The sequence below is a fragment of the Mustela putorius genome, unplaced genomic scaffold (genome assembly GCF_011764305.1).
Source record: "Mustela putorius furo isolate JIRA1106 unplaced genomic scaffold, ASM1176430v1.1 tig00000580_pilon_pilon_pilon, whole genome shotgun sequence".
NCBI lineage: Eukaryota > Metazoa > Chordata > Mammalia > Carnivora > Mustelidae > Mustela > Mustela putorius.
Window position 1 is genome coordinate 13,122,322 of NW_025421423.1, and position 11,677 is coordinate 13,133,998.

The following is an 11,677-nucleotide window of genomic DNA, read 5'->3' on the forward strand; positions in this document are numbered from 1 at the left end:
GCACAACTGAGGGAGAAGGATTGCTACTGGAATCTACCAGGTAAGACCAGAGACACTGCTAAACATTTTGCAATGCATTGGACAGGCCCCGCAAAAAAACCAATCCAACCCCAAATGTTAACAGTGCTGAGGTTAAGAAACCCTGATCTAAAGAATCAGGAAAGCTTTTCCCAACAGAAATCCTTCTAACCAGGCTGTACTTCCTCCCATCATCTCTTTAAACATTTGCAAGATGGATCATCTTGCAAAACAGCTCTTTTGTAAGTAAAGCTGAACTGCCAACTTCTGGAGTTTCTGAATGTATAAAACTGCTTTTAACTAAGATGCTCTCAGATTACAATTCGGCTAAATTGTTTTTCCAAAACCCTTGACTTCTGCAGTTCTCCAGGGCACAAAGACAGGGTCTGTCACTCTGCCACTGGGCCCTGAAGATGCTTTCGTAATTCTAATTTCTTGGTCAAATGGGAGCCACGAGGGTCTCTAAACGAATTAAATTCACATCACGCCAACTGCTCCCTTGCTTTGTGCCGGGCACGGAGCCAAACACCTCCACATAATTTATCCCACTTAATCCACCCAACCACCCAGTGAGGTGGGCATTATTACCGGCTGTTTGCAGGGGAGGAAACCGAAGATCAGAGAGGTTAAACAACTCGCCCAAGGTAACCAGCTGGGCAGGGGGAGCCCAACTTGAAAGGAGGTCTCCAGTTTCCAAGTCACAAGCTCTTTCCACCAGCTCGGAAAACCCAGGTGTCAAGTTGTCTCAACTTCCCATGAATTTTTAAGGCAACCGCAACTTCTCAGTAAGTTTAGGTTGCTGAAAATGGGAATTTCCGGGGGGCTGGGCGTTCTCACATGTACTCCCCCACTGCAGCTGTCTCACCGCAGGTACCTGATAAATCATTCCATATCGCCCGCGGAACGGGGAGGATTTATTGGCGCTGGAGTTCGTGCCAGGCCCAGGAAATGCCATCTTTGAAAGCCGAGAGGCGGATTCGCCCTGGGAGCCGAGGTCTGGCCGCCGCGCTTGGCTGGCTCCCCGCGGGCGGTGCGCCCCCTCGGCGCCCCGGGCTGGGGTCGTCGCGGTGCTGGGCCCTCCAGCTTCGCCGGCCACGTCCACCCCTGCCCGGGTCGGAGCGCACGCCCACGCCCCGCCGCCGCCGCCGCGTCCCGGCCGCCCGCCCGGGACTGAGCCCCACCCCGCCCCGCTTGCTCCCTCCCGGCACGGCCCCGCCAGGTGAGCACACCCCGGGAGCCCCCTCCCCGCCCCGACGTGGCGTCGGGACCCCGGGGCCGCGGCGTCCACCAGCCCGTCCGCGCGCTCGCCGCGCGCTCGGGGACGGGTGGGGGCGGGGCGGCGCCGAGCGCGCCCCCCAACCCCGGTAGTCCCGCGCCCCGCCTCTGTCCGCTGGGGTCGCGCCCGCCCGTACCTGCAGCATCCGGGGGCGCGGGGCGCCCAGGTAGGTCGCGCGAGCGGGCGGCGCGGAAGCTCGCTCGCGGCGCGACCTGGCCGCCGTCTGAGCATGCCCAGTGCCGCCCGCGGGCGGCTCCCGCCGGCCGGGCTGGCCGCGACGGGCCCGCGCGCGGGGCGGGGGGCGGGCGCCGGGGCTGCCCCGCGGGGCGCCCCTGCTCCGCCCCGGTCTGGCGCGCTCGGACGCGCGGCCCAGGGCCGCTGGGGCTCTGCTGCCCAGCTCCTGGCAGCCCCCAGTCCCTTCGCGCAGGCACGCAGGCATTCGTTCCATAACCATTTATTGGGTACCTACTGTGTGCCGAGCCCTCAGTGATTTTATGCTGAGGAATGTCAAACAGACCACGTTGAACAAATCTTTAAAACGAGGACGAGTCCTGCCCAGCTGGGGTCCTGCTGACTTTCACACCAGTGCTCGTCCCGTTCCACTAGTAAGTTTGCCGGCTTAAACCGTCTTCCCCATATTTCTTACCCGCCCTTACCCTCCTCCTCCCGTCTGTGCTTTTGCTGTCTTCTTCGCCCTCATCCGACGCCGGCCTTCCTGCAGCCCCATGAGCACCTTTATGACCACCAAACTCTCAGTACTTGGCCACCCTCAAGACATTTGCACACGCCTTTCCCCTCTTGCTGTGTAGGACTTCTCTGCCCAGTTTTTCAAGTGGCTGGCACCTTCTCGTTGTACCTATGTCCTTGTCTGAGAGGCTTGCGTCAGCACCTAACTACATTAACACCCTGTTCCTGGACATTCTCCATGTCCTCGTTTTATTTCCTTCACATCTATCACTATCCATTAATTCATTTAACAAGTAATTATCGATCGTCTACTTCGGTTCTTCAGGCACGGTTTACAAATAGGCAAAAATCCTGTCCCCTGGTGGAATTTAGGGAAAGGGGTCAAGCAGCAGACAATAAACATGTAAATAAGCAAGCTATATAGTATATTAGAAGGTTATAAATCCTTAAAGGGGGAAAAAGGACAGGGTAAGGAGACGAAAGTCTAGGGAGTACGGTTTTCAGTGAGGTGGACTGATCAGCCAGTGAGAGTGACACTGAGAAGGTTTCAGCCCCACGGAGGGAACGACTTTTGCAAAGACACTAAAGGTACAATACTAGTTAGGCTTTGGCAAGGACAGAGTAGTAGGAGATGAGGTCGGCAAGTGACTTTTCCTCTCATTTGCTTACTTCTTGTGTATTCCCCTAGGGAATGGCTGGAGCTGTACAGCCCTGCCTGTCCCTGCAGTGTCCCAGCTCCTGCACGCCCGCACACAGTAAGTGCTCAAAAACTGTTTGTGGGATGGATATGTGAATGGAGGGATGGACTGATGTTTGGAACCGTCCGGTCCGGACTAAGGTGCCCGAGGTCCAGGTGGCCGGTCTGCCCAGGGCCATTCGGCAGCCTCCCGGAACACCTGGCACCTCATCTAGGTCCTTGTCCCCGGGGAGCGCCACTGCAAGCGGGCGCCGCCTGAGCGTCGCGTCGGGGGGAATTCCGACGGAGTCAAGGAGTCCTAGGAACAGGACCCGCCCCGAGCCCTGCCCGGCCCTTTGGTCGCTCGCAAAACCTGGAGCCACGGCGCAGGTCCAGAGCCCCACTGCGAAGGACGGGGAGTTCACTGGGCATGCTCGGAGCCGGGCGGGGCCCGAGTGCCGGGGAGGAGGAGTCTCCCGGTGTGGCCGGCGACGCCCCCGCAGAGCCCGGCGGAGTCCTGCGGGACGCTCAGCCCCCGCTTTGTTCTCCACGCTTTCTGGGGGGTGGGGGGGGGGGTCTGAGGGCCCTTTTTTAAAAGCTTAGGAAGAAAGCTGGGGATTCGGAGTCCTCGAAGGGCGTTCTCTGCCTTCTCCGCTGTGTGATCTGGGCCAAGCGCCATACCCTCTCTGTGCTTCCAGTAACAAGAAAACCCATCACTTGGATCTGGGCAGAATGTGGGGACTGAATGAAATAAAACACTTGAACATGTTTAATCCACTTTAAAAATCCGTTTTGTGAGTGCCTTCCTCAGTTATCTGTCATCTGCAAACCAGTTTGCCAAGTGCTAATATGAGGAAGCGTAAATTAATGGACATGGGAATTTTTGGAGTTAGGTCTCAGTTTGCCTTCCACCACAAACTAGGCTGAAACTATCTTTTTCCACACGTGCAACAGTCGTGAGCTTAAACAGTGCTCTAAGTTCGAACTCAAAAATATCTGCACATCTAAGGGGAAAAAAAGACCTAAGTCCGTTTAAAAATCGTGCATTTCCATCACCATAACAGAAGCAGGAATAAAAGGAGAGAATAGTCCCCAAACTGGATACAAATGAACGCTCCCAAATAGTCAAAGAGTGGAATGATTAGTTAGGTTATGGTATGTTTGTTGAAATAATAACTAGTTTATAATAAGCTAGACCATAATGCAACAGGGGAAAACTTAAAATACAATGTTGCGGGGAGGGGGGGGGTTGAGGGGAGGGGTGGAGACGAAAACACAAATATGATGCATAAAGATTATGTCTACCCATTCGCCCAGACTAGAAGGAAATATGGGAAAATGTAAATAGTTCAGTTTTGGAGGGTAGTGAGGTTAGTTCCTCTTTTTAAGTTTATTACTAAAAAATATATAAAAATAACCCAAGAAACAAAGTTGACCTATTACTGTCACACTGTTGTGTTTGTGATAATAAACATTAAAAGACCAAATTAAAAATTTGTGAAGTTTTGTGAAAGTCTAATCATAATAATAACAATAATTACTATTGTTAAGCTCAAGTGTGCTTGATATTGTGTCTTTAATCCTTACAGTCACTATCTAGGATGCTTGTTTCTGGCTCAGTTTTACAGAAGAGGAAATAATCTAGGAGCCATTCAGAACTAGTAAGATACAGGGTCAGGACTGAATACAGTTGGTCTGACCTCAAAACCAGGGTATTAGGTTTTGCTTCTCTGTGTGGCAGCTTACCATGTATTGATCAGAAGAGAAACCACCTATCATTTCATTTTGTGTCCTTTTTTGCTTTATTATCTCTACCCTTTGATGTTTTTGTAGGCTGCAGATTGCTTTTAAATGTTCTGGTCTCCTGTTACTATTTTAGTGTTGGAGCCAAAATGTTAAAGTCCATTCTTTTCCGCTGTTGCACCTGGAGTGACATGATGTTATTATCAGTGGTGACAACTGATCTTCGGTCCTAAGCTCCCAAACTTTATGGATATGAAGCTTTTGGATGGACACATAACCTTCTTAGTCTATGTGGTTGAACCCAGCCAAATCGAGAGCAAGTAGAGGCTTCATCAGAGGGTAAGGCCAGCCCAAGTCTCAGATGAGGAGGCCAGTCCGGACATAGATGATTCTTCCTGCATAATCATGTTGGAGTCAGAATCACAACATAATGGAACTACCTGGTCCATGGACTCCTCAGAACTTTGTTGCGATGAAAAGATACAAGGCCGATAGTCCTGATGATGTTTGCCAAGAGAAATCCAGGGCCCTAAGAGCAGCCCTCCTGTTGATAACCAAAACCAGAAACAAACAAACAAACAAAAACACCCAAAAAAACCCCAGCTCGCTCTTTTAGTAGTGCTGGTCAACTGTTCCTGGCCCAGAAATCACTAAACAACAAGAAACACACACACAGGGGTGCCTGGGTGGCTCAGTGGGTTAAAGCCTCTGTTTTCTGCTCAGGTCGTGATCCCAGGGTCCTGGGATTGAGCCCCTCAGAGGGGAGCCTCCCTTCTCTCTGCCTGCCTCTCTGCCTACTTGTGATCTCTTACTTGTGTCAAATAAATAAATAAAATCTTAAAAAAGAAAAAAAAAAAAAAAAACACACACACACAAAACCAAAGAGGGTCATTTCGTTGGAGAGGAAGGTATGCCACAAACCCAATAGCATCACTGGTAATGGGCCAGATTCAGGCAAAAGGAATGCGAGATGCCCAATTGGACACAGTTATTAGTGTATTCCCGGAAGCTGCTGGGTTCGGAAGAAATCTGGTGCCCAGCACCAGACACAGGCAATTGGCTGGGGGCATTTACAGGAAGAGTTTCCTGGAAGGATCACTGAGGATCGGCATTCACAGCAAGGCTCAGGAAGTCTGGGCACCATGTGGACTGTTTCAGAGCTGGGCTCCCAGCTGAGATGCTAATGCTCATCAATTATTTGTATGTTAATGCAAACTCCTGAAGGGCTGAAGCCCCAGCAAATACGCGGGCAAGTGGTGCTGTAGCAATGACAAGGGAGAAGAATACAGGGTAAAATTATATACGCAGTGTGGCTTCCACTCTGAATTACTGAGTTAAACCATATAAAACGGCCATTTTGTGGGTCAGTAATGGTTGAACGTGGGCAGCTTTCTGTATTTCAACCGAATTCATACACATAGAAAAAAAGATGAAAAAGAACCGCACCGAAATATTAATGGCGACTCTCCGAACCTTACATTTACAAGCAGAGAAACAAAATAGGGAAGGTATCTTTTATAAATCTGGAGAACCTCAAGGCTTTGGGCATCTATTTCTTTGCTATGTCTTTACAGTTCCCTAAATCTTGTTCTTATGGCGTGTTTCCTTCATTATCAGGAAAAGTGAAACCAACTTTAAGAGTTGGCAAGCCAAACAAAATGATGTATGGAGGGAAAACAGCTACTCTGGAATCACACACAGATGGGAGAGTTTCCTTTCACAGAGCATGAAGACCATCGTGCCCTGTCCAGCACAGGCAGAGGATGATAGATTGTCTGTTCCTGGCCCAGGAGGGAAGGAAGAGGAGGAACTGATCAGGGGTCTAGTCACGAGCCTGTAGGGGGCTGTTCGTCTGACTTGGGACCCCGTTCATCCCCTCAGCCTGTGTTCTTAGGTCTCTTGGACTTCATGGATCTCACTCGCAGCAACACACATTTTTAGCCCAAAGTTTTATCCATTGAAAAATGTTTTTCCCTTGCCAGTTGTCACTGCCAAAAGAATTTTGTCTGTAAAACTGATGAACAAAGCCAGCATGGGAATAAGAGAGGTGTTGTGGATTCATTCATTCATTCATTCATTCATTCATCACATATTTATTGAGTACCTATTGTGTGTCTGGCATTGCTCTAAGTGCCTGGGAGACATAAGTGCACAAAAGAAACATTTTCCACTCAGCCTCTCAGTGTGAGCTAGACAGAAGGCAAGCCGATGTAACAGCTGCAAGCGAGCTTCTCAACACACGCCAAAGTTAAACGCTGTCCCTGTAGATGGTTACTAGATGCAACCTGACGGTAAACACAGATCTGAATAAGGGAACTGAAGTCATGTAGCAAGCCTCTGTTATAAGAGAGTCAGCCATAGGATCGAGGGTATGCATACATTTTTAGTGTTACCATGTAAATGCAAAAATAATATAACCAGTGACCTCAGAGGGTTCTCAGACCTTCTGAAACACTTAAGTGAACCCTTAGCGATATACAGACCTGAGTTAGAAAAATAATTTCCTGGTGTACACAATGTAGATATACCAGAGGACTGGAAGGACTGTTATAGGCCCCCAGACCACCACATGAATTTGCTGCGACACCTTTGCAAAGGTAAGTCCAGGGCTTTTGAGATCCTGCTCTGAAAACTCAGCAGAAAGTTGTGGCTTTAGAAACAAAGAGAGAAATGGGAAATGCAAGAAATGAGGGTTGGTATCCTGAACTGTGGCTGACGGTATTTAAGCAATGGGTGGTGTCATCTTACAAAAACCAGGGAGAATGGATTTGTCAAGTCTCCCAGCCACACCTTTAAGGTTCATATATCCAACAATAGAAGGAGAGAGAAAAATACCCAGGCAATGCAGAATAGTCTTACAGAGGTCATAGCTTCAGAAAATCAGCAGCCATGAAGGACACATTCAAGGAATACCCTAATAGAAGATTCTAGGGTGAAGAGTCAAAGAAAATACCAAAAGTGGGATTTTGAAAACTTGGATCCAGGAACCACGTATCCGGATCACCTTGAGAGAAGTTCTTGCGGTAAACGCAGACTTCTGGCCTCGGTTCAGACCTTCTGTTTCTGCTTGTGGACTCCAAGAACCTGCATTTTATAATTAACTGTAAAGGGGGCACCTGGGTGGCTCAGTTGGTTAAGCACCTGCCTTCTGCTCCGGTCATGATCCCAGGGTGCTGGGCTCCAGCCCACTTCCCTGCTTAGCTGGGAAGTCTGCTTTTTCTTCTCTCCCTGTGTTCCTCCCCCCATGCATGCGCTTGATCTCTCTCTCTCTCTCAAATAAATAGAATTAAAAAAAAAATCTTATGCACATTTAAGTTTTATAACTTCTGTCCTGTAGCTCCAATATATGTACTTTAAGAACCTAGTCTGATAAACTAAGAGGATAGGAAATTTTACTAAGAGATAATCATGGTCCTGTAGGTATCACTGATGCTTAGATGGATGGGGTGAAGGACCACAGCATCAGCTTCTTAGCCATCTAAAGGGGTAAGAGGGAAGGGGACAGGAGATGGAGAGAATCCATCCCCTGCAGGCGAATAGGGACCCCTAGTAGAGAGCTATCAGGCTTTCTGCTTTCTGTTCTTGACCTTGGATCTCTGACTCCATCTACCTGACCGTGCTCTTCTGGGACCAGGAGGAAACAAACCATGTGACTGGAGAGGAGGTGGTCATGGGGATAGTCACCGTGGTGGTGATGTTTGCTAAGAGGAATAGACGCTAAAATAAACACATTGGAGTGTGTAGAGTACACACAAAACTGAAACTGAGAAGGTCATTACCTCCTGAAGAGGAATTGGACGAGTGGGGGTGGGGGAGGGATGAGTGTCTAACTTTTGCCATAAACCCCTTTTGTACCTTCTGACTTATGTACCTTGTGATGTATAACCTATTTAAAATTACATTCTCTGGGGTGGGGGAAGTATAGATGTATGCATGATTTATTTATTTATTTTTTTGTTTTGTTTTGCATCTTGGCTCCCTCTCAATTTTACTGACCAAGTACAAAGCCCGGGTTGCTTGACAGCTCAAGGCTGTAACTATGACCAGGGCACACAGTGTAGCTTGCTCAAAAGAAATAGCCCTAGGTCAAGGGCTCTTTCTCATACTGGCTATGCATGTGGCTAAGGGTTGGAACAGAAAGCTTCAGATGAGGATAAAGGAGTTAAGAAAAATCACTTCAGTAATCTCGAGATCAAGAATGATGCTTTCCTGACATAGCTAGTAAGAAAATGGTCGGGAAGTCAGATGGAGACCTTCAGCTACCCACACCTTGACTGGAAGTCACAGCCCCATGGAAAGATGATCATCGGAAATCTGTTCTGGCTTGGCTGCCCATTCCATCCCTGAGACACTGGAAACCTGATCTGGTCCCAGAAGAAAACCATGCTTCCAATCCTTGGTGACATTTCAAGAGCAGGGGGCACTGTTCAGCCTGCCCAGTGCTCTGGTGACCTTCTAGTATTGCGTGGATGACACACCACAGGATTTCCTCAACTGCGCTCTGGCGTCCTGCTAGGATGTGGCTCTCATTTTTTCCATGGTACACACAGTCACTGCATTGAAATCCAAACAGACCGTCCAGCGATGCCTCCATAAACAGGAGTCCCATGTGAAGTATAAGGAATCCGTGTTTGGCCAGGGACGTCGGAATTCTGAAGGCAGGCCATCTCCACATACAGGGTATGGGTTGACAAGAGTCATATGATTTTTCTGCCAACATACCTGAGCAGTGATCAGGGACTGACTTCATGTGGCAGCCACCAAGACCTACCCAGATACTGTTCTTCATCCAATACTCCCTGTTGTAGGGTGAAGTTCTCCAGCTATCATATCAGTAAACATTACCCTCTGTCCATTTGTCTTCTTGAGCTTCTCTCCAGATGGTCCTTGTTGCCACCATCTTGCCCGTCCTCGGTCATGCAGCTCAACTGCTGGCACAAATCTCTTTCTTGCTTCCTCTTGAAGAATGAAGGTGACCGATGTCACCCTCCTAAAACAGATCATTCAGCCATCGCTGCCTTTGAAATCCTACCCATCCTTCAAAGCCCATCTGACAAGCTCCCTCTTCCTAGACTATCCCAACTGGTGATGAGCAGTTGAGATGAGTCTGATCCCCACACACCTGTGGGTTTGGTCTGTTCTTTCATGCTTCTCATTGCATGCTGACTCCCATGGAGTTAGTAATGTGCATGCCCCTTTTTGGAAGGCTCTTGGAAAAAAATCCCCTGAATGGGGCCATGATACCGTGACACCATGCAGGCTGTGACTGTTATTTCTGAGCAGGGTATGAAAGGGCTGTGAGCCTCTTCTCAAAAAACTGCCTGCCTTTCTGCCATGAGCAAGAAGTTATGTTGTATCTGAAGTCCTTCTGGAGTTTTTTCTAGAATTCTCCTTGTGAGTTTACTAATTAGTTGACCAATAAAAAGGAGATACACACAGATGGAGATACACAGGGAGTATAAGAAGGTATATGAGATAAGCTAAGGCAGAAACAAGAGCAGTGGCATCCCAAATAAGGTATAATTAATCTGTGATTAGATGTCACTATGTACTCTCAATTTCTACATGAAACAATGAAAGGAATTAGGACATTGCCCCTGCCTCTTCTCTCCACACCTGGGAGTCACCTCCTTGTGCTGGCAGAAGGTCTATAGGTCAAGGACACACCCTTTGTTGTCTGCTGGTGTTGCTGAGTGAGCTAATTCCAAACCAGCTCTGGGGCCCATGACCTTCATCTTTAGGCCGGAGGACCAGAAACCAGCAGGGTGAACAAAATCCATCATAAAAATTACCGGGGAATGGAGGGGGGCTAAAACCTTCTTGGTTTCTTGTGGGTTCAGTTTCATTGTAATCTAAAATCATGTACAGTATCAACCTTGGGAAGCTGCCCCAATTTTGTCAGCACCCACGACAATATTTTATCCCTACATTATAAGGTCCAAAGCATCGAGGGCAGTCCTCTCTTCTCTCTCACTCTTATACAATCTGAGTAAGCTCTTCCTCTGACTGCACAGGCAGACCCAGGAGCCCCTCCTTCTGCAATTAGATTCCACTAGATTTACACTAACACACCATAGACAACGAGAAAGCCAGCTGCCCCAACTGTGAACTCCTATCATTTCTTTTTTTGCTGGGAACCTAGGCAGAATCTGGCACCTAAGAAGGATATGATGAGTGAGAAAATTAGTTGAAATTGGATTGTCTTATTGATAGATTTCAGTCAGTCCAAGTCCCTCGACTTACTAAGGCCAGCACATTATTTTCCATTCCACTGGGTTCCATTGGCATAGAAAATGTACATAATACTAGTACATATTTCGAATGCCAGTTCACATGAGAGAACAATTTTCCAACAGTGTTATCTAGTTTCTTCTCATGTTCCCTGGGTTGAGGTCAGTCTTTGTAGTTAATGTTGGGTTCCTGACCCAAACACAGCCTGTGCCAGTTAGGAAAAAAAAATAGTCAGCTTTCCATGGTTTGAATAAAGAGGTGACCGTGGGAACATGTACAGCTCTGTCTCTGGTTCTGGTGAAGTCATTGAAAAGCCAACCCAGCCTGGCTATCCTGCGCACCCACACGGAAATGAGGACAGACAAGGACTATCGAGCCAGAGGAAGTGGACCAGTTCTGCGAAGTCGGCCTCGGCATATGGAGTGGAGGAGAGTGTCCATTCCATTTGGGGGAAAAAATATATCTTTTACTATTTATTAAGAAACACTGAAGTAATCTTGAAACGTGTGCCATATAAGGAAAAAATACGGACCTGATCTCTTCAAAGGAAAAATCCAAAGGCAGATAAAGGTTTATGAGCAGAAATGGGTGATTTTAGCCCTGTTGATAATTGCTAAAAAAAGATGAAATAAGGGGCTGAATGAATATATAACCCTATGTCCCACCGATTATTATGTGACACTTAAAATTACAAAGAGTAATAACCTGGGAAAGTGCTAGTCATATAGTTTAGATAAAGAGTATAAGAGATAAGTTGCACTCATAGCATAATTTTGTAAAGAAAAACACTTTTATGAACTTAAAAAATTCTGAAAGCATAGTAAAATCTTAAGAGTAATTATTTCTTGATAATGATACGACCGGTATCTTAGTTTGTTCAGACTGTTACCACAAAAGACCATACACTGGGTGGCCTGTAAACGGCAAACATTTATTTCTTACAGTTCTGGAGGCTGGGAATCCCAAAATCAAGGTGTTGGTAGATTCAGTGTGAGGCGAGCCAAGGTTTGTAGATGGCTGTCATCTCACCTGGTTCTCACACGATG

General features: G+C 47.7%; 1 protein-coding gene and 1 long non-coding RNA gene across 9 annotated transcripts in view; one reads left to right on the forward strand and one right to left on the reverse strand.

Annotated features, from left to right (window-relative positions):
• The window catches only part of PTPN3 (protein tyrosine phosphatase non-receptor type 3), a 119,259-nt gene extending 117,139 nt beyond the window's left edge, over window positions 1-2,120 (reverse strand). The window contains exon 1 of one of the 4 annotated variants that reach the window (XM_045081679.1): window positions 1,951-2,120. The gene's annotated coding sequence lies outside the window, so the exon portion shown is untranslated. Of the gene's footprint in view, window positions 1-892; window positions 964-1,430; window positions 1,568-1,940 lie in introns of those variants that run through there. The other 3 variants (XM_045081680.1, XM_045081678.1, XM_045081681.1) reach the window with 3 other exon arrangements.
• On the forward strand, window positions 629-11,438 carry LOC106005359. Of its 5 annotated transcripts, none has more exons than XR_006607207.1 (3): window positions 629-1,237; window positions 2,670-2,736; window positions 4,537-5,181. It is a non-coding gene; the product is annotated as a scavenger receptor class F member 2 (long non-coding RNA). The 5 variants fall into 5 exon arrangements; XR_006607206.1 differs by lacking the exon at window positions 4,537-5,181 and adding an exon at window positions 2,894-3,434 and having other exon boundaries at window positions 635-1,237; XR_006607209.1 differs by lacking the exons at window positions 629-1,237; window positions 4,537-5,181 and adding exons at window positions 1,593-1,899; window positions 6,018-11,438.
• The last annotated feature ends 239 nt before the right edge of the window (window positions 11,439-11,677 follow it).